Genomic DNA, 24,146 nt, shown 5'->3' on the forward strand with positions numbered 1-24,146 from the left:
GTTTTCAAATCGCCCGTTGCCAAACGGGGTGTGCCCTATTCAAAAGCCACTGTTAGCCTTAAGTTTCTTTTTTACATGATTTTCTTGTGTTTCATTTTTTTATGTGTGTTAGAATAAATTCTTCTAATTTTTCATTATGTGTCATGTTAGATCCTAATATAAATCCAGGTAGGGTTTTATTTTTGTATGTCAGATTGTTTTAAATTTCTTTTTATCCGAATGTTGTTTCCGATTTTATTCAAAATTTGAGTAGTAGTTTCATAGCAACTTATCAGTTTATCAGAGTTTTAAGTCAGTGTTACGATTTTCTTGTTGTGTCGGAACCCAGTTGTGCCCTGGGAGAGAATTAAAAAAAATTAAATTGTGTAATTTAAGGTAGCTAGATAAGTGTCTGTTGAGTTTTGGGTGGTATAGTGATTTGGCGCCCAACGTGGGGCCACAGCAATATCTAAAAACATATCCTAATAAAATCTAACGCCTGTACTCCGCTTCGGTTTATGAAGGGTATAATAAATCACATGGTAAATGCAACTTTCTTTGGTAAAATAATAGAGATATTTTAAACCTGTACCAAGCTCAGGCATAGATCAGTATTTTGGATTAATTAAATATGCGTTAAATTCGCTTACCTGCGTTGAATCTTTGACAATCATTCCAAAACACTCGACTTGTACAACCCATCTAGCAATAAATTACCTACTCATGTGGTTTTCGCGCAATTCTCAAAATCCCTACAGTTGGCAGCTACCTTGCGGTGGAAACTAATTTTGCCGATCTCACACAATGCAAGTCGCTCGTATGAAAACGAATGCCCCATTTATACATTTATAATGAGGGTTAATGTGATAATAATATGCCGTTGGATGTAGATCAAGTAAAATTTGCAATGCAAATATGTAATGTTAGTAAGCCGATTATATAATTAGCATTTTGACGAGTTGCTATACATTAACATGTTCTAAACGCCATAACTTTTTCGACATATGAAAGCGCAATGCCGATAGATGAATAACTTAAATACACTTTCGCTTATCTCCTTTTTTATAACACGTATAACTTACAAAACGTATTAAAACTCTAAATCTTGAGAAATAAGGTAAAATAAAGTTGCTTTTGTATTCCCTTAATGGCATCTAAAGTTAAAGTTTACTGGTTTACTTAAAAATTTAGCAACTTAAAACAAACTTTCAACGTTATGCAAGTGTCCTTATTAATTATTAGGAAATGAATGTGGGGTGTTTGTTTAAATTGTTTATGAGGGAGGCCTCTAAATTCAGAAATTACCTAGCCTGTATAAGATTTTATTTGCATTATGATGGATACAATGGTGTATAGATTCCAAAATGACACAATGGAACATCACTGCTATTGGCAATTTTTATTCCATTAATCATATTCCGGATTAAGCGATTACAGAATTCGTCTCGTCGATATTTTTTCAAAATTTATGTTTGACGTATCGAACTGACGGGTCGTGATATATGCGTTTTAGCTTCAGTTTATACGTGCTACGAGGAATACATAACGATTAGCCCCTTTACCGATTGGACCAAAATCACACGATAATGTCCAGAGTTTATCTGACGCAGAACGCTCATAAATTCCGCCTTATAGCTCTTTTTATTACCTGAGTGTTTTATTTATAATTTCGTTTAGCGCCACATGCCGCTCCGTCTACCTTTTACTTCCTCCAAATTCGATCAAAACTTGGAACGAAAACATCAATTTCTGCTAAACAAATATAAACCGTTAATAAAAGATGTCGCAAACAAGATAATCAAAATTACAGAGCCCCAATCAACATCTGAAGCAAAATAAATAAAAGCAGCTTCGTTAAATAAATAAGAACACATTCGAAAGCAAATCCATGTTAAGAAAATAAATAAAATGAAAAACGAGATGTCACTGATATATGTTTTATATGAGCAGGAATAAGCATGGATATCGATTTGTGGTTCACTCTTTCTGACTCCGTCGTCCTTTTTACGAGAGGGATAAGACGCAGTTGCCGAATAATGCCTGAGATTCTTGCGAAAATGGGAATAGTCGGTTAAGATTTCTAAACTATCGCTTAAACAGTTGATTGCTCAACGATGCGAATAATGTTCCAAATGGTTTCATTTATTTTTCTCCATTTTGAAAGGAAGAATTCATATCACGATTTTAATATCAAATTTTTTATTATCTCAAATTATTTTTAACATTATGGCTTTTATAATTGAGGCATTGTGTTTTTCAAAAACTTTTGAAGGGTGATTTTACTCCTCACAAAAACAAAAACATGTACTGAATAAATAATCGAACCAATCAGAATGTCGACATTATTCCATTTAATTTATACATTTAAGATGGATTGGTTTGTTTGCTTTAGAATAGTTATTTTAGGTTTAGCATTGATGAAGTTGATTTTAGACCGACGTTTCATTCAGTGTTTGGTAATTTGAAATGGTCGTATTTGCCTTTCAGCCTAAGTATTGCAGAAAAATAATCCATTTTGAACCACTACTCAACGAATCTATATCGAACGAGTAACGGTTGAAATCAACATGTTTTATCATTCATTTAAGGGACTTGCAAAGGCAATTTTAATAAACTTATAAATCTATGTACAAGTTAATAATAAGAGAAAAAGACAAACAGTGAATCGCTAAGTTAATCTTAGAGTCACAACAATAATTGTACCAACAATTCAACAAAATTCTGGTTAGGTTACCGAATCAAGGAACAGCCCCCTTTGAAGAAACAAACTTACGAACACCAAAAAGGGTAACAAAATCACCCCACTTACTCATTATTAACAACGGGGTTAAGGCCCCAATCGACATGAAATAGAACCCGTAAGGTTCTCTGCTAATTACAATTTAGGTGTTTCCAAATCTCGCCCTAATCGTTTCCAGTCAACACCGGCAAGTTACAAAAACAAACACTTAGCTGCAATGCGGTCCTTCGCCAAGGCCAAAACACCCCTCGAGACTTCGATGATGGTACGATTAGAACGGCTTGACTGCACCGATCTTTCGTTAATAGTTGTCAGACAGGGCATTCTTCCCCGAATGCAGATACATGCCGATCACAGCTTTTAAATCTTCACGAGGTACGAAATAACAAAAGACTCTTCCGAAAAATCCTCCCCAAATAAAAACCGCTACAAACAAACCTCACGTGTAACATCGAAACAATCTGACACAGATTCGTAATAATCCTTACATTCCGGAGGAAACGGATTGCTCAAATGTAAGTAGCTAAACACGACTCTGTTGTAAGTAGCTCCGATAATCCACAAAAAATTACCCGTGGCTCCAAAATCCACCTACCATCAAACGACCTCAAAACATCCCTAAACTGCTTTCTGAAAACCAAATCAGACGGACATCCCGATTTTTAACCAATTTTCATCACGCAACAACGTTCAAGTCAAGCTAAACATTCGCGCCTTTTTTGAGAAAATAAAAATCCGCCAATATTTAAATCAAATTTACCGCTCAAATCTGGTTTCATCATGTGCCGCCAATCTGTATTACTGTTTAGCAGTAAGACATGTAGGAAAATAATACTTAGGAGATGATATTTCAGACGTATTATAAGGTCACATCCAATTTGTTTGTAGATATTACCTGACATGAAGTGGAATCGATTCAAACTAAACCTATACATTATTACACGTCCACAACTTGATAACGTTCATAATGTCACGTAGACTGATCGAAAACGCTAATTTCTTTCTTTTAGAACTGTGTAGATTAAACTAAAAGTGCAAGAACAAGATTATTTTCTTTAGATCATCCCAAAATTTCTACCGTAAAATTTACATTTATTCTGGGCACAAGATGCCCCGTATACAATGTATGTGTAACTATAAAAGACAATTTTCTTCAAGAGAACTTAAGGTAATTAACTGTTAACTGGAGCTGTTTAATTCGGTTAGATAATAAATAGCGTTGAACGTCTCGCTACGTTGTTGTATTTTGCATAGAACTCCGTCAATGTTATTTACTGATTAATTAAGGCAGAGAATAACTTTTTGCTACGAAGGATTTTGGATGGCGAAACGCAATATTCTAGTTGTACCGAAAAAGGAGGTAACCCGATAGCAAAAAGCTGTGTGTCGGGATGCTAAATTACTAACGTGGTGACAAAGGAGTACAACTGAGAAAAGACGAAATTCTTAACGGTAAAGTATGTGGGGCGGAGGAGGCATTCGCACGAGTCTGTAGAAACTTGTAAAAAAATTACAAGGGAATTTGAATTTGGAGCCAAGGATGAGAAAATGCGCTGTGATTCTTATGGTGCCTTGAAAAACTGTAATGTTTGTTTACTTGTTAACTTCTTCATTTAAATATACTTTATGAAGAGTCACGCACCGCGCGTTCAAAATTTTGACGCACTTTCAGCGACATTATTTACATACTGTAAACTTTTTACGAGTAAAAGCCTCGGCGGCTCCTGATAAGCGCTATACTACAAGAGTAGTTACTCCTATTTTTTAGAAACGGGCATCACTTTAACTATGTTACCGTTTACACTCGCAAGGAAGAGATGCTTTGTATAATTAAATTTATATTTCATCTCGTGTAATATTAACCTTAGATGGTATGCAAATAGTGTTTCACATTTAGATAACTAAATTCAAAATTCAATGAAATATACACTCGCAATTGTAAATATTTACATTGCTAATTTGTAGCGAAATGTTATTACCAACTTGGCATCTTCTCAAGAAGACATTCAGACTTATTCTAGTAGTGTTCCTATAATTTATGAATAAGTCAAAGGTATCAACAGAACCTTTGATAGTTACAGCTAGTGTGCACATGTCTCCTTAAGGGAATAGACCGTAGGTAACTTGAATATACGGCAACGCTTCTGCCAGTAGACAGACACTTAACTACAAACACAGAATTCTCAATTTCCTTTTCAATAAAATGTTTATGTTACAATGCGAAACGAAGTATAATTACGCATACTGAACCGTGTTTACATTAAATGTGCAAACTTTTTAAAATAAAGTTGTATACTTCCACGAACACTTTTAGTGTATTTTACAGCTAATTGCTTCCCCTGTGTGTATCTGCATTCGTATTATTCAACGGTCATGATGGTGGTTTTTCGACCATTTATACGCTCAAATAAATAGTAATTTCAATTGAACGAAATATCCTCAATAGTCCTTTTTAATGGTACTCTGAATTGAAGTTTTTTTTAATTGGAATCGATACGGATTGAAATAGGACAGTTCAGGTTTATGTTTATGAAATAAAATATGAGGTCGTTATATGAGACGCCTACGTGGTGCGTATGCAGAATGCTATTTTTCTTTATCCTGAGCACTAAACATACAACCGTCAGACTCTATGTACTTGATAAAATTTTTGGTTTAAAACGTTTTTAGCGCATTTCCACAAAAATAAAAAAAAAATGCGCTATTGTGGCCACTTTGTCCGTCCGTCCGTCCGTCCGTCCGTCCGTCCGTCCGCTAACTTTGCGACGCTACTAGTTTTTTATCTTAAGAGCTATTGTTCTACTTTTTTCGCTATTTGGTTCGTTATGGTGTCGAGTCTTGTACCAAGGAAGGAATTTTTTCTGTACCGCTTACAAAAAAAGTTATTGTAAAAAAAACAAAACACCGTTTTTTACATGTTCCATAATTTTACACTTTTGCCGTTTATTAACGATCCTAGAGATCGTTTATAATTTTGCATTGCTATCTCTCGCCTGCCGGTTGATCTCTCCGTCTGTTCCTTTGTCTGTCCATCTATCTGTCCGTGTGAACGATAACTTTGTTTAGAAATGTTCGATCGCTTTTACATCTCCGTTAGTTATGAAATGAATTGCATGAAATTCAATATGGGCATAGCTTTAGCCATATAATACGCAATGCCAAAAGTTGAATCGAATCGATTCAAAATTCACAGTGCCGTTTTCGCATCTCGACCATTTGTAAACCGAATTGCAAACTTTTTTACTTATAAAAGCATTTGAATGAAATTTGATACATAGGCACTTGGGATAAAGGAAAATCAAACGCCAGTTTCAAAATTTTATTTTGCGCATGCGCAGTGTCAACTTTTTTATCTATGGAACTATTTAAGTGAAATGTGATACTTAGGCGCTTGGAACAAAGGAAAATCTTAGTTTATTAGTTAGTTATAGTAAATTAGTTTTAAAATTTAGGTTTGCGCATGCGCAGTTCCAACTTTCTTATTTATAAAAGCATTGAAATGAAATTCTTCTCATAAACTGAAATTGAAGTAGCACGTCAACAATGGATTGCCCATGTGCAACGCTATTTTTCATATTTGTGGCCGGATTTTTACGATTTTAACAGAAGTTGCATCTTACAAATGGGAAATGAATGCAAGTGGAAATGCGCTTTATGTAAATCGTTTACGATTACTTTTTAACTTGTTACTTCTGCATCTGTCGATCGAAGTTTGATTAAAAAATCGAGTTTGAGGTTCTTTTGCACCTCGGGTTCGTCCGAGGTGAATGATTTGGATCATTCGACCATAGTTCGACCTGTATTGAAAACAAAAAGTTTACATGATAGGCGATACATGTTGAACAATTATAGTAGCAAATGGCGTCACGTGAAACTGTTGATAAAGGTGTTGTTGCGGAGGGGGGTAAAATAATTGTGAGAAAAAAAGGAATTACCTGTTGGTTGCTGAATCATAAACTCACAAGATGAAATTAAGACCAGCCGGTATACAATTATTTTTAAAAGCGGGCACGAGTTGTCGCCGTATCGAGTCTTTCTTTAGAACTGTCTTCTTCCACTTCGCTCATCTAACAGATACTTATATACTTAGGAAGTGGGAAGATTTTGTGGGAAATAAAATAACAAGTATAAATTGTGCACAACTCTTGTGCAGATAAAGCGCCTTTTTTTTAAACCGAAATAGCTTTTGTTTTGACATCACCAATGGATATATTTCTTGCAGACGTATCAATCTTCCTTTGTGGGTACCCTCTTCCGACAATCCGTTCTTGAGGTATAAGGGAATATACCCGATCGCGATAAGAGGTCGAGGAGGAGGGCTATGGTTGGTAGTAGTAGTACCATGAAGGTTAAAACTAGTTCCACCACTAAAGGCATGCGTATACAAAATCTGAGACCAATTGGTTGTCGTATGTAAAAGTTATGCAAGTTTTACTTTCAAAAACAGCATCTCAGTAAATAATTCGCGGGGGGGGGGGGGAGGACCTTTTAAACAGCGAAATTTGATGGCCGTCTGGAACACCTTCAAGGTATAGGCTACCCACTGCAAAAAATTCCAGGACTCTACAACCATTCCCCTAGAAGTAGTTCAAAACGGTAGAAGTGGGTCCGGACGGACAAAACGCAAACAATAGCACATTTTTTTTAATTCTTAAAAAATGCGCTAAAAAATAAATATAGGTATTAGTACAAAAATAGGAGCAGCTAATAAAGATACTATACCTACCATGTATTAACTTCCATATGATTTTCAATTTTTCCCTCCCGTGTACGGATTTTTACGTCCGTGGTCCGTCAGTCATTAAACTTGTGTAATTTTTGCGCCCCTTCCTGTTTGCGACGTAAGCGGCGGGTTACACCGCTTACGCTTAAAGCCGGCTCTGTTGGCTGGAATATCTTCAAAAAGAGTATTATAAATACCTTCGATTTCATATTTCATAATATCAAACGCAATCAAAATTTCCTTTTGAGCAGTTAACTCATCCGTATAATCTAATCTAACAAATGTAAAGTATGTGGCGATAAAAGCCGCGACTCGGCACCCGCCAGTTCCGTCTTCGAACAGCAAACACCATCTAGTAGCGATCAATTACATTATAGTGGAGGGTACGCCTACATATATGACTTGCCTCAATCGTTAAAGTAGTGTGATCTTTTGGTTTGAATTTGTATCATAGACAAAGCACATTTAGATGGACATGTTCTATAGTACCAATGAGGATGAAAAAGTGGCGCTAAGGTGGATGTAGGGGTAACTAAATCACTGAAGAGGGAAATTTGAATTAATAACAATCTCAGGGGGGGGGGCGGGTGCGGTACCCCTACTTGGGTGTTTGGTTTTATTTGCTGCTTGCAATTTAAATTTCAGTGTAAATTCAGATAAAATGAACTGTACACTACAATTTAAATCATACAATTGTTTCTGAATGTAATGAGAAGGTGAAATTGAGCACATCAAAAATTAATATTTATTTATTGACAAAAATCATCTGTCATATCAATATAAATACAAGATATATTACATCAGGATTAAATTGATGAAGTTTAGGAATAAACAAACATTAATCATAACCTTTTAGACCAATACTAACCTATTACAATACAAAATACTGCAACACTTCATTAATATACAATTTGTAACAAATATACTTAAGAATACAAATTTAAATGCTATACTTTTTTTTGTTTTTTAATTTAGATAAATATTTCCTATGTGCCTCTAATTTTATTGCATCAATTGTGGTCATATTTGGCTTAGTTGCAAGTAACCTAACAAACCTTTCATCATTGCCATTTAAAATTTTGTTCACTTGCTTACCCCAAAAATAAAAAATAACTTTCACAATTAACTTAACAACATGTAATCCTAAATCAGTATGCTTTTCACACTTAAGAAAATCAAAGTTAATGGTTTCCATTATAAATGCAATTAACGACCGATTTAGTCCATACTTGTGGCAATGACGTGGAATTAAATAAAATAATCTGGAACAAGCCTGACTTATTACAAGGTACAAGTATGTCCCAGGTCTGAACAAGCGGGAATTGCTATATTCTCTTGCCTCAATAACATCCATCGGAACATTACCATATGAAGTGGTTAACATGTCCTTGCAAACTGAACAATTTGCACTTTTTGATATTCTGTTACCTACATATCCTGCTACATACGCTAAAGTAGCTTTCGCAATAGGACGTTTTTTTGAATGTGATACAATAAAACTAGTCTCAATCGTAAAATTATTTTCTAATAAGCAAATGCCGGGAACTTCTTCTCCAGTAATAAATGATCTTAAATTATCTAAAGCGCCAACAGTGAAATCGTCTTCACAATTAGAAGAAGGAGAATGGCTAGACATGAAATTATTTACAATTAAAGCCTTAAATGAAGTTATAAAATGACGAGCATCTGGAGAAATATTTCTCCTTCCATGACTTCTCATACTAGCAAAAAAATTTTCTAGGCAATCTTGATTTAAAGCTCGAGGTAATATATATTGCATCTTATTTATCAGTAATACTTTCTTTAGGTATATGAAGGCTTTTAATGTTTTAACCAAATTTAATATTGAGGGCACTTTACAAAATATTTTTTTTTGTGAATCAAAAAATTTCGCATTTTCCAACACTCTAATTGCATCACGCCAAAATTGTTCATGATCAGATGTCATTGTCAGTCCCCCTTTAAGAGGTTTACTTAGTGGGGCGATTTTATTATTTCCGTTAAGGCTATCAAATAACTTGTCCATAAATAGTATAAATGTACCAGTTTGTGTTGCCTCCAATGGTAAATTGTGCGGAGTACGTGTATCTAAAAAAAAGTATATATACACAAATGATCATAGATTCCAATTGTAACATACCCCAGCCAGCAAAACGTTGTAAATGTGCACCAACTGCATGACTAAATAGTTGAGTCATGTAGGCAACTTTCATTTTATTGATCTTCTTGCCAATCACATGACGATCTGTAAGTTTTGGCAATAAACGTGTATCTTCTGCAGTGTCCAAAAAATATAATTGTTCGATGTGCTCCCATTTTGCAACATGCTCCACATCATTCATTGTAAAATGCAAATTTTTCAATAGTAAATTGTTGCGAATTCCTTTAAACAAGTGGGGTACATCATATAATGGAACAATTTCTTTATTATCGACTAGAAATCCTATATATTTGTTCTCAATGCCATTTTTCAAGAGATGTTCATTTGTTTCTTTAATCAGTAAATTTACTGCTGATGAATTTGCACTACCTTGATCGCAAATAGTTGCCACTACCTCAAAGCCAATATTGTGACACTCCTTTATAATTTCAACAATCATCTTTTTAAGTTGCAATGATTTTACTGGCCCATTGCTAAATGTAAATGATAATGCTTGCTTCCACTGCCGATATACTCCCTTGACCATAAATACATTGGCATGATCAGCCAAATGTGGAAATCTCTCCTTTCCAAAATCTTCTACGCCATCATAACAATCAGCTCTTATGTTGTACGACAAGGAAGGAGAAATTGACATCTCATCAAACACAAGGGCACATTTTCTCTCATTAATAGAAAGTTTCTGCACAACATCCTTCAAACTAGCAAATATCTGCTTGTTAACTCCAGGACGAAAAGGAACCTTATTCAGCATATTTAGCAGAGTGTGTTTTGATGGGAGGGAAAATATTTTGGACAAAATCTTATACCCCTTGCTACTTGATTTTAGCACAGTTAACGCTAATAACTTGTCGTCTATAGTGTAACGTCTTGCCTTAGGGGGTAAAGATTGGTTACGAAGTTGCTGGAGAATAAATTTATAGGTAGTTTCATTAATCACATCAGCAAAATTGGCAAAATTTGGATTTTTAGCAACAGCCTCAGCGTGCATCAATCGCTTTCGGTAACTTTCCCGTTGGATATGAAATTTTGCGGCTTTGGTATTTAATTGTGTAACCATTTTATAAAATGTTTGACAATTAGGTGTTAGTTGAATTTGTCTGGTCACATTCACAGCTTGCAAAATCCTTTTTTTCTTTTTTATATCTGTAACAAATTATATTCACGTGAAACATATAAAAATATATCTTTAAATCCAAGATTTATACTAGCTCATCAAAGTTCCTGGCTTGTTACTGGCTACTACAATTAGCTAGTAATTCAAAAATGTCAATCATGCAGAAAATTGTAAATGGTTCAGTAAGCACCAGAAATTTTAATCAGATTGTGTAAAAATTAGTCATAAATATAATATATAGGTTAAAAAGTTAAATACCTTGCGGTTTTTTTATTGAGGAAGATATGGGTACAGTTGTTGTTGCGGTCACTTCCATGGGAACATTTTCGGTGGCTTCAAATGCATTTCGTGTGGGTACAGTTGTTGTTGCGGTCACTTCCATGGGAACGTTTTCTGTGGCTTCAAATACATTTCGTGTGGGTACAGTTGTTGTTGCGGTCACTTCCATGGGATCATTTTCTGTGTCTTCAAATAAATTTCGTGTGGGTACAGCTGATTCTACTACCACATTGCCTGCGTAACAATTAATTAGACATTATACATATATTACTACATTAATTTACATACCTAATATGTGTAAAGTGGGCACAGCATCTCGACGAAGGCCCCTTCTGGTTCCAGGGACCACATATTCCGGAGCAAAATGTTTCTGACAAACAAACTTTGTATCATATACTTGATGCGGTTGCAATGCCATTAAATGTGGAACTTTAATATTTTCAATCCATTTCCTTAAAAGATTTAGGTCTTTTGGAAAACGATGTCGTTTTAAAACCTTGTCATCACAGCCAGGTACACAACACTTATTCTTGTACTTTACAGTATTAGCATCCATCATAGCACAATTACCTAAAGACGTCCATTCGTTTATTTAATATTAACTAGTATTTATTGCATAATACCATATTAGTTGAGTTTAATCCTTAACTTAGTCAATTTTCCTACACATTAAAACTGCATAAACACGAACATTAAGTCAATATTTAACCGTTATCTTTTATACGAATTATATTTACCACGTGAAAATACACAGCAAACTTAGGTTAGATTAACAAAACCACGCGCTACGCGTTAAATAAATGACAATATAACTAATGCGCATGTTCAAACATTGTTCAAACCGCTATTAGCGCCCTCCAACGGAAGTAGGGAACGCATTTAGCCAAGACAACACATCATTCCATCATTGTTCATTTAACTTATGTATCTAAATGTGCTTTGTCTATGATTTGTATTTCAGTTTTTGCTTTTCCTTTTAGAAATGTGTGTAGATGTGTAATTTTTTCTCTTTTGTAAATTATTCAATTTAGATCAGGTTCTAGCTGACCGTTTGCGATAAGAACATCCGTTATTGCGTTGCGTAAAGTAAAATTAACTTAGGTTCACTGTAAAGACGTATTATCGCCGATAAGAATACAACAGGTGCGTAGTTTATTTCGAAGCTGGCTTTATTAAAATTTGGTTCTGATTGGCCGTTTGTTTACGAAATCTAAATGGAGGAGTTTATTTTTTATGATAGAAGTAGTGGATCCTTTAAACACGGGAGACAGCGTTTTTCTTTATTTGGTGATGGTTGGAGTGCATGATTTTTGTTACGCGGTTATTTTGGGCAGCCCGATAAAACCGGGAGTCGTATGAAACTGAGAATATATTTTAAACGGGCTCATTGCATAAACACTATGGGTTTCATTTTTATGTAGTGAAAGAAACAAACTACAAAAAAAACTTGAAAAAAATATTGTGAAAGGTCAACTTCATTCTTTCTGCAGAATAACAGATGAATTTAAAAATTAATACGACACAAACAAAACACAAAATGGGAACGAAAATTCTACGGTTCGTGGAAAATGGCATGATTTTGATTCGTTTTGTAGGAACAAACAGTTTCCATCAGTTTAATTACCTTGGGCTTTAATAAACATTTACAATAAACATGGATTTCACTTTATAATTTTAACATTATTTGCAAAAATAAATTTCCAATATTCCTGGGGGTACATTCTATTAACCTACGTAAACAATAAGTTAACAAGCACGACTTTGTTTATATTTGTAACGCATGTTGATCGTTCGTCAGTATAAACGAACCAAGAATTAATTATTCGACATTAATAATGAATTTGCCTGGCAAAAAATAAACAAAGTTAAAATCTTGGAAATTATAAAGTAATTTAACTTAATACTTCGCAAATACCCGTTCTGAACGTGCCGGGTTTAAGAAAATCCGGTCAACGAGTAGAATTCGCAGCGCTAATTCCTTCAGTAGAGCGACAATGTCAAATTGGCTTCTACTATGTCTAATGCTAACCACGAGAAATCCTTAAAAGAATTTACTTTAAGTTTCCGTCAAACAAAAGTAAAAGAAAGAGTCACCTTTCAGTTGAGAATTAAAGTAAAGTCAATTTGCGAATTTAAGTGAAGTAAGACATTTTTCCTCTAGTCTCAAGGGAAACTTTTAATAAAAATTCAAGTATTAATAAATTTTAAAGCATACGATGTTGAAGTGCCCTGTACGTCATTACTTTAAGTTCATTAGTCTCCTTGATGTTTAGAACTAAAACCACAGCACATGTCATGTTAACGTTTTCCGTTTACACCCTCAATTCAAAGCTTTCGGATACCACACTGTGCACATTTGTCTTCATTGCGAAACAGAAACGAGCTTGCCGTTTTTATTATACCTTCAATTAAACCTGTACTTCGTGCCGTAACTCTAAAATAATTTTGCAAGTTGTGGTTCGTTGGTGCCTACTTAATTACTTTGTGTAATATAGTTACCTCGTTTTTATACCTTTGATGTTTTACAAAACTAATATATTTGCGAAATTACACCGTTCGCTTTTTTTGCGTTTTAACCAATTTTGCAGTAAATAAAGGCGCACCGTAACTCATTCTGTAATCTTGTTTTGCAAAGGTTTTTGCCGACGTAATCCACATAAATTAGAATTTAGTAATTTCCAATTAGAATACACAAACACTATTGTGCAATTATTCATTAGTTATTCCCAATCCCCTAAACCATGATTTGTAGAATATTAATACTTTGACTAAATCTATATTGTATGCTGTATAGTAACCAAATTGAATTGAAACACGCCGTATACCCAATTTACGTGCTCTTACGACCTACATGTTTCTTATACCTGACACTTACATTTCGCGACAGCTATTTTGGAAAAGTTATTTGCTATTAAAAAATTCCTTGTGCTTCTCGTTTTGAATTTCCTTGATCCTGTCTTGTTCGTGCAAGATGAGCCTTTACGCGATGTACTTCCAGATAATAAGGCAAAACAAAGTAATAAATAGACCAGGAAAAAGACAGGCCATTTCACATTGTCTAATATGACTTTGGCATCAGGTATAATATAACAGTGTTTGAAGCTTTCGCTGTTAACTCGTGGACTCACTCCGGTTTGGAAAGTTGTTTCTTTTGACAATCAGGCGAAGACACTTTTGATGTCATGGCTAGCTAACGACTATTACTCCAGGCAATGCTCTGCAAGACCATCAAATGCAAGGAGGCTTATTAATGGCAAAAACTGAGGAGGTTGTTGCTGCTCAACCCATGTTCTATTTTGATTACGCCATTACGGCCCTCGAATCTTTGTTTATGAGTGGTTTCAAGTGTAGTACTGACTTTTCATATTCATATTCATAAGGTTCAGAGTCAGTTCCTCTCAATAAAGTATAGGACCCTTTTTAACCTAAGTTGCTTCACCCTCCTCGGTTCCAAATCTCTAACCAAGGAGCTGTTAAAGGTCCTGGACTACCTTGTTGCGGCTGAGCCTGGAATTGATTGGTCACCCAGTCTGTAATCCTGTCCCTGACAAGAGTAGTTGTAGGCTCGGACCCGACGAAGACCCCACCATTTCCTTCTCGAGCCAGCTCGTCCAGCCTTTTCGTTGCCCCTTATTCCGCAGGCCTGCTTGTAAGCCACACAAGCCCCTCAGGTTTGAGGAACGGGATCTCTGAGTTCAGTCACTACTCCCTATCCGAGAGAGTGAGAATTAACGGAGAGGCCATGGCTTCTGCTCCACCTATCGACCTGTCCAAAGGTCCCCTGCATGATCTCTTGCACGGTGTTTAAAAACTTCCCCGTTATAATAGTGGCGAGATCGTCTGTGTCTCCCTGTGTATACGCTCTGTTGCGGAAGAGCCTGTCTAGCATCAGGTACCAGAGCAATGGTACGATGAGCTCATTTCCGTCGTCTCGATTGAGGATATAATGACTCTAGGTGGTGACTCATCTTACGATTGACTCATCCATTCTAAAGCTTTCAGCAGCCTCACATCGAACGTGGCACACCATCGATATCTAGAACTTCAGGAAGACCCTCCGTGTTACCACAGAAGGTCCTCCATGCTCCTCGTCTAGACTTTCGAATATGGTCCTTATACCTGCGCTGAACAATTTTCAAACCTTTCCAGTCGGCAGGCAACTTAGTTCGCATGGCTCTATTAAAGAACCTGCGAGTCGGAGTTCCACCAAGGTGTTCTTTTCGTTCTTCGAAAGGTCTACAGTTTACAGTTGACGCTGTTATGGCGTCGCTGTGACCCCAGCTCACGAACCGTGTAATTTGGCCAAATTTGGCTTGCAGCGCCGGTTGCTGCTTGCATGAGAGGCTGTCTATGATTAGGGCTCTCTGCGGGAGTTTCCCTATTGCTCTGAAAGTCACCGTTTTTAACGTTGTTCTTTAATTGCGACAAGGCTTTGCCAGGGTTGGCAATGTCTTAATATCGACCCTCCTGGTGAATGTTTCGGTGGGTGATTTGCGCAATCATTTTTGGTTATCGGGAGCATTGCGGTTGAAGGTACTCCGATGATTTCTGAGGGCCTAACAGGTGTTATTGGATGCTGTCCACTCGCACCGGACTTTTCCGGAGCTACCGTGGTTTTTTGGGATAAATCGAGTTATGAAGATAACCTGGTTACCTCCGCACATCATGCACAATGGCGCTTACCTTTTCTATAGGACGGACCTGTCAACACCGTCCGGGCTTGGAGGAAAGTTTGACGCGGTAAATAGGGCGCACTCTCCTCGGCTGAGGGATCGAGGAGTCACTCTCCTCGGCTGAGGGATCGAGGAGTCTGTGGTGCTACCTTAATTTTCTAGCGTGGATTTTTAGCTTCTCCGCGAATGCGAGGATACCTACGGACAGTTGAAACTCAACTTTAAGTACAAAATTTAACAATTAAAAAGTTCTTTTTTGTAATGTCATTTATCTACATTGACATTTGCATCGGAAAACTCCTCGATTCTGAGTCTTTCCTTTTTTCCAAGTTTTGTTGTTTTTACAGTTCCTTTTCTTTAAACTCCTTTGGGCCTATTTTCGCATCCTCTTTCTTTTTATGGTGTATCCTTGCCTTTGTGAACAAGAATCGACAAAACAGAGACTTCGACAAAAGGACATTTTCTTTTTTTGTTTTTCTTTTATTACACAGATGTTTGTATCGGAAAATCCCTTCTCGATGCCGGGTCTTTCCTTTTCCAAGTTTTGTTGGTTTTACAGTTCCTTTGTAATTCCCTTTGGGCTTATTTTCGCAATCTCTTTCTTTTTATGGTATATCCTTGCCTTTGTTAACAAGAAGCGATAAAAGGACACCTTCTTTTTTGTTTTTCTTTTATTACACTGACAATTGCATCGGAAAACTCCTCGATCCTTTTTTCCAAGTTTTGTTGATTTTACAGTTCCTTTGCTTTAAATTCCTTTGGGCCTATTTTCGCATCCTCTTTCTTTTTATAGTGTATCGCCTTGTCTTTGTTAACTAGAATCGACAAAAGGACATTTTCTTTTTTTTTTCTTTATTTTCAGGCTAAAATTTCGCTTTTTATATGAAATGGGACAACTTGTCAATTTATTACAATTTTTTTTAATTCATATCCATTCTTTCTACACCCCCCTTCTCCCTATCACTATACTGGCTCATAATTTATGAAAATTGCTACATATTAAGTTTATCACTAATATTATCAAGGATTGAGGATTAAAAAACAAAACTAGCGTATATCAAGATTCATATACTCTTATGATTAAAAGAAATTTCCACTTAAGAACGAATTTTCTTAATACAGTAGGGGACTACATTTTTGTGGGCAGCTTCCGCTGCTTATTGATCTTGTAAACTTTATAAATCATTTCTTGTATCACAAACGTTGCAACCCTTGCTATTGCATATTGGATTTAACCCAAACTAAAACTAATGCTCAAATACCAACACACACTCTTCCCAGTACAAAATGCAGTGAGGTATTTTTTTTCAGTTCTTAATTTTAAAATGGAGCACAACCATTTAATTTAAAATGAAATAGATGAAATATTTGAAATTATTTGGTATTTTACAAAGCTGCAAATGAATAGAAATCTTATTTTAGTGAGCAGGTGGATACGGTGGAAGCCACGCCAACGATGATATGAATGCAAATTTAATCTAGTCTTTACAATTGCTATAATTATTTTTCATTAAATTGTTCCCGTTCATCCTTTTTGCGTAGAATTGTGGAATTTCCGTCCAGCGCAGACAGAACCTGTTAAAAGTTTAATCATTTGTAAATATTAATTGGTCCAGGACAAATCAGAAAACTGATCTACACAAGAGGGATGTTATATTAACTTTCTTGCCACTGGCTTAAAATTGAAACATGTTGTGATTATAACCGTCCCCCATTTAATTAGATGTAAGTACCTAAGAAAAACGTGACGAAATTAAAAGATAAATTTTTGTTGACTTTTATTTGAACACAAAAGTGTACACGGATATAACACGAGCTTGCTATACGACGTAGCTTTTAGTTTCCGAGCACTCCCCATTTAATCACGTAAAGTAACTATCGGGTAAGAGATGTCGATTCCATATGTCGAATTCTTTCCTAACCTATATTCTTTGTTACGACTTTGTTTTGGAGCGCACTGCTCTAAATAAATTTGATATTGAAGAATGAGATAAAGCTATTAAGTTTACGATCCCGCTGCAGGCTTTTGTATTTGAATAAACAATGGGTTCCCTGCTATATTTTATATTACTTTCGTGAATAATGCAAAAATGTGACTCTATACTTTATTTTCGAGATGCTTTTGATGTTTCTGTTTCTCGTGCTTTAAGTGTGAAAGCTGGAAATGATGGAAACAACTTTATTTATATTCTTACCGAAAGTTATTTTCGCTTCTTAAAAATAATCATTGCATAAAAATAGAGCGACATTTTGTTGCAAAGTATCAACGCCCATTGGCTTTTCGCAATGATTGATGAGAGTTGTATGGTGTTACCTACGCGCGTGATTAATTATTTTTTTATAATTCGCCGTAGGCCCTTGCGTTTGCTGTGTACAGAGTCGATCAATCTTTCATTAATATATATTTATAAATCCACGCATTGTAGCGAAGAATGAAGCGAAAAGCGAACATTTTTTGGCACATGCGTTGTTTTGTCGAGCAGGTACATTAACATACCAGAAACTTAAAAATTATTTTAAAACTACATTATCACATCCAGCATCGGCGTGTTGAATCAATTTTGTCTTGTTTTCTTTTGTGGATTCGGTTTGGAACGAATCCAGTTCATTTGACATAATAATTCTGCTAACGTAGGCGTCTCTGTAATAAAATATATACGAAGTAACTTTCATTTTGACATCTAAAATAAATTTCCCGCGAAAAAATGCTCCCTCGTGAAGTTAGCCCTTCAACTTCAAAATAAATACATCGTTTATGATATCCCCAAGGAGGCAATTCGGGGATAAGAGTATGGGGGTGTCAAAATACCTCCTAATTTACGCGAAATCTAGTTTGCAATACCGATACATGCAGAGTTTCGTTCAAGGCAAAAAGGCAACGGTGTCGTATCTACTTACGATTGTACCGTACTCAGCAATGATCAGTAGGTTCAGGAAAAGTAGCGGATACTGTTGATACCTTACTTATTTTAGTGTTTCTCAACCTTTTTTTTAAATTTTAGTAGCTTTATACGTGTTTTTAGACTCATTTACGTCTTCCTCAGACTGAACAAAAAAGAAACCATTTTCAAGCTCATTTTGTTTTGACGCTAAAATGTTTTTTTTAATGCGTCGTTGAAAGTTGTAGAAAAACTAATCTCTACTGAAAAATAATCCTGGTAGGCGGTAGAGGGGTGTTAGTCGTGTTAGAAAAAAAATAACAAACATTTTCCGGTATCGCGTCTATCAATTGCCTTGTGCGTTTGCCGTTTATAAACATTTAAATTTAAAGTTGTGATTAGGATTTATTGTTCCTGGGAAAGGTACACTGAGATAACACAAACAAGGATAAGGGGTTATTGTGGTATAGTTTTTGTACTGACAATTTTTGGTAAATTTATTTAATTTTAATATTTTAGTAAGATATTGTAGAAGTGAATTTTCGTGACCCACTGAAAAGTTTCCGTGGCTTACCAATATTCTGTCTTTCGTTCGTGTCCCCCAAGAAAGATGTCAAGGCCCCCGTTCAGACACACTGAGTCTTACTTAATAGTGCTCAATTGTTTCGTTAATTCCAATTTTGTATAATGAATATCTTTATAAAACCGGCCTTTTTTCAGCGATTCTAAACCTTAGTGGGCCATGTCTTTATAAACAAGCCAAATTCATTATGGGATTTTGCAATAAAAGGGTGCTGCAAACCAAATATTTTATGTTGATCAAAAAAGTACTTTGAAATGGTTGTTTGCTGCTTTTTTTGCGCATTTCAAACAAATTTGAAAAAATCCTTTGGTATATTCATTTCAAGGTTCTTGATTTGAGATTGGGCCTCGCTGTTGAGCGAAACATATTTACATTATCTAGGTAATTGTTGCAGCTTGTTATCTTTGTCTTTTCTTTTGGTTAGATATGTTTTCGTGGTTAGGTGGAAGATCAGCAAGTGGAGCTGTCTCCCAATGCTGAACCTCGCCACTAAGTTTCTTTACCTTCATTAAAATTTTTATTTTACATTGCATCTTATTTAATTGTAATTTATATATTTATGCAAGGTAATGAAATAAAGGCATTTATTATTAGAAATAGCGAAGAATCGGACTGTATGAGTTGCTTAATTCACGGAAGAAACTCTTAATGTGTACATACAGAGCCACAACACGTTCGATAATATACCCTTACATGAATACATCAATAAATACTTAACAAAACAATATAAAGGCACTACCACCTGTACAGTATAACAAACAAACATGACTCAATAACTGGAGCAACCACACTTCAAATATCAGCATTTCATGCATAATATGAATAATAACAAATTGTGACATGAAATTCAATGGTTAATAGTTACTACAGAGAAAGAATAAAATGATTACTACCTGTAAATGCACTTGTCAAACCAGAGCATATTTTAAATAACTTCCACTAGGCGGCACTGAACCCAGTATCGGTGTGTCATACTGGAGGCTCCACGCCAGAGCAAAATTTTTGGGGGTCCCAGTCGTCGCACTAGGGCACCTCTAGAGGAGAACACCAACCGGAAATTTTTCAACAGTTTTATAAAATATGACTAAGTGCCAAACAACAGTAGTTGTTTATGGTAAACTTTGCAGTCTCCCAATGACTATGAGATTGGCAATGATAAATTTCTTTTCAAAGATAGCTGCCACTGGTATTTTTACAGACTACTAGGCGGCAAAAAGTCTTTACTAGGCGGCACTAGTGCCGCCTACTTTATAGCTTAAAATATGCTGTGTCAAACAAAACAGCAAAAATAAAACATAAGAGAACGCCATCACGCTACCTGGTAACGTAAACTAATTTTTCCCCACGCTTCGTTGTGTAAATTCCCTGTTATTCGGCATTATGCGGAGAACGATTGCTGTATTTACAGAGCGTTTCGTATTTTTCTCATGCCGCCATTCTTTTAAATGTGAGGTGCGTTGCCTAACCGTAGGGATATGGTACCACAGCCATGAAAAAGAATAACGCAATTATGATAACGAAATATTTTTAAGAGAAAACTTACCTTAAATGAAGGCGTATATGACGAAATAAGGTGCACAATAACATATGAATGATCCGCTAATTGTGGTTAAATAATTTACGAAAAATACGCTTAGCAAACGTGTCGGTCAGAAAGATACGCATAGGTGACGCCTGTAGCGGACAGAATCCAAACTACGATATTCCAGATATGTATGATAAGTTTCCTATAGGTACAGCAGGAATACATGTTACAGATCAACAGAACTACCGCTCCAGAATTAAAGGTAAAATTAAATCATGCATGAAAGAATTAGGAAATTGATGAACATTTGCCTACAAAAACGATACTTATGGAGAATGGAAGATTAGCTGTATTGTATCGATGTAAACTAGTGGCGTCCCAACGGATGGACAGACGGACGGACAAAGTGGCCACAATAGCGCATTTTTTTAATTTTTGTGGAAATGCGCTAAAAACTAGGAACGAAGACACTCAGACCGGTGTAGAAGAATAAGCGTGACCAATACACCAAGAAGCAGAGTTCGGGGGGAGTGTGGGGGGGATTTTGCAAGAGAGATCTAGTGGATGAGGAAGATCAAAGTGGTTTTTATTACTGGTACAACAAATGTAAAGGAAGGTTGATACAAATTATTAAGTACATATTACGTTTATAAATTTAAAAAATCATTTGACAAGACAAACATTATGGTAATCTGAGAAGTGGAGTGGCAATATATTGTTCTGTAAACAATGTCAGTTGGACAATATTTCAGTCTAAACACCAAAAAATGACAGAACATCCTGTATATTTCAATTCATTTGTAATTGCGTGTTTTCGTTTTAATTCTATCGCTTTTAGATTGTTGCTTTAACTAAGACACATCTGGACAAGTTTGCGTACTTTATATAAAGGTTTTCGTTTCATAGTTTGCGATAAGTATTTGTTTATCACCCAAAAGTTAATTAATTTCAATGAAATGTACATCTGGTGCTGGTAACGAAGATGTAGGTGTTTCGAAGACGTGCTTGTTTTCGGCGAAAGTGGGAACGTGAGGCCCATCCTTTCGAAGCTGTGATTATCAAAACTATTGTGATTGGCAAGGCTTCCGAAATTTTGTAGAGGAGATTATGGTGTAGTGGAAGTGGTAGTCCTTTAAAATACTGGAATTAGCGTAAAAATGAGGCTGCTGGTTTCGAGACGTTGGCCGAGCCTCTACATTTTTTTACACTAAATTTTCGAGCAGTTTATTTAGTTGAAGACGCAGTTCCTTATTTTTATGACTTAGATAAAGCTTTCATGTCAGATTTTCTATTTGTGCCCAAAATTTATTTCAGGTGTTGATCAAAATTTGTGTAATAATAAACTCTTTGGAATCTTTGGAAGTCGATCGAGGCCTCCCAGTCTCTCAAATTGAGACATTCTTAGTCAATATTCGGATTTTTCTTTATAGCAGGTGCTGTAAGTGCAAGAGGAAAAATTATAAAATTTTAAGTTTCAATTTTGATTTGTTTTGAGCTAGCTGGAGCTGGAGCCGACTATCCCATTGGAGTAATTATGTGACGATCTGTTACGTGACTGGAAAAATTAGTATATTCGGTATGAAAGCTGTATAGTACTTTTAAATGGTTCAAAATGCCAGATAAAGAATGTATGCACTTCCTTTGGAGTGCAAGGGATGAAAACATCTTGCCCGGGAAACCGCAACTCACAGTGAGACGTTTTTATTATGCAAATGTTGCACACGAAGATGAATGCGTGACAAAACAATACATTACTTAGCCTTTTATGCCCCATAAAGATACATTACAGTGAAACACTCCAATAATGTTGCTTTTCCCTGCCGCTTTTAAATGCTGTAAATACACTGATATCGTGTTACGCACATTCGTGTTTAGGTACTCTTAACTCTGCTCATAAAGTTTATACCAATTCCCGTTACAACGCCTTATCGCTTAAACAAAACTTCAGATTATAATTATCATAAGCAGTGTAACAAGCATGTGAGAGCGCTTTCCACCTTTTCCCTAGAGAGGGTAGGTAAGCCGGAATAAATTTCGAATCTTCGTTGCCTTCGCTGGCAACTCAAAATACCAACACAATTTGTTTAGAGTATAAACATTGAAATTGTTAAAATCGTTTCCCAATTTGATACTGACAAAACCACGCACTTCGTTTGCCGTATTCAATTTTACAAATAAAAACGCAAAATTTTATTTACGTGGGGATTTGGAGAAATGAGAAAAGGGGAACGATAAAAAACAAGACTTTATATCTGTTTTCAGACGTCGTAAATTTTTTTATCGCCGTTGTCGTGAATAGCCATCGTGCCTAAAATCATTATCTCGCCTTCTGTGGAAGTGTAAACCTCGTTTTCCATGTTTGTTGAAAGTGCCAGTCTTATCGAATCGATATATTGATCCGATGGTTCTAAATCGAGTCGTATTTTGTAAATCCGATTCTAGTTGAGTTATATCGCCCAATTTTGTTTCGTTGTAAGGGAGAGATTTGTGTACGAAATCGTATATCTGGCTAGGTGGAATTGTACAAAGCAAATTTCAGTAGAGAAAATCGCTACCCTTAAAACGTGGAAAAGAGACGCGTAGGTATAATCCTCGGCAAGCACGTGCAAAGGACGCCGCGAGTTACTGAGAAACTCCATTCAAGCTCGCTTTTCTATAGATCACATTTCGTGTTTTGTAAAACACAAACAAGGAATGGCCTTTCAACTAAGATCTGATACACCATATAAACATCAAGTCGCGTGCTTCCTAAGGTCGAAATTTACTGCATGTTGCGAGTTCATGTTGCTTTTACCACTGGAAAACGTAATCAATATTTGAGCGTTATCTCCTACCAACAAGAAACATTTTTCTTATTGTAAAAAGTGGAAGAAAGGAAAAAAGCGTGCACGAGTATTTCAAATTTGGGATGTTTTTGTCTAATAATGATGTCATTAAGAGATGTTTTGAGGGTATAAACAACTTAATGATCCGCAATTCTTGTTTTAACGGCGAAGAAGACAGAAAAACCCTTGTTATATACTTTATATTTATTTTTTATTCGGCAGCTTATATTTTCAATAATTTGATGACTCTCAAGTAAGCAATTTGTCGGCAGTCAGAAATGTGCTACTAACATCCATTACCATTTATTTCCCTTTTTACACAGGATTAATAGAAAAAACTTTTCGATCATATTATTTCGTGAAATAGTGTACTTATTGTAAACACGTGTTTTTCATATACAGAAAAAAATGGTAATCGTGATCACGTTCATGCTAAATTTGATTCTTAACTAAATATGTTATATTTACCACAAAATGAGGAGCTTGTACATTCTTCTGTTTAAAAATATACACCCCCTGATCAATGCTACACAAAATTTGAATCCAACCACAGGAATAGTATTACTGAAATTAGATGCAAAATTCTCAATCCACGAAACAAAATAACCAAAATCCTTTGCTTTGATTTGTTTATTATCAATAAATACTATACCAAATCTGTT

General features: G+C 35.7%; 1 protein-coding gene and 1 long non-coding RNA gene across 8 annotated transcripts in view; one reads left to right on the plus strand and one right to left on the minus strand.

The window, feature by feature from the left end:
- The window catches only part of LOC116160483, a 321,930-nt gene that overhangs the window by 46,005 nt on the left and 251,779 nt on the right, over window positions 1-24,146 (plus strand). The gene's annotated exons all lie outside the window — the stretch shown is intronic.
- LOC116160485 lies at window positions 10,975-11,928 on the minus strand. Its single transcript, XR_004143228.1, has 3 exons — window positions 11,623-11,928; window positions 11,288-11,569; window positions 10,975-11,233 (listed from the first exon to the last, which is right to left on the minus strand). It is a non-coding gene; the product is annotated as an uncharacterized LOC116160485 (long non-coding RNA).

This window comes from Photinus pyralis, unplaced genomic scaffold (assembly GCF_008802855.1).
Source record: "Photinus pyralis isolate 1611_PpyrPB1 unplaced genomic scaffold, Ppyr1.3 Ppyr1.4_LG1, whole genome shotgun sequence".
Taxonomy (NCBI): domain Eukaryota; kingdom Metazoa; phylum Arthropoda; class Insecta; order Coleoptera; family Lampyridae; genus Photinus; species Photinus pyralis.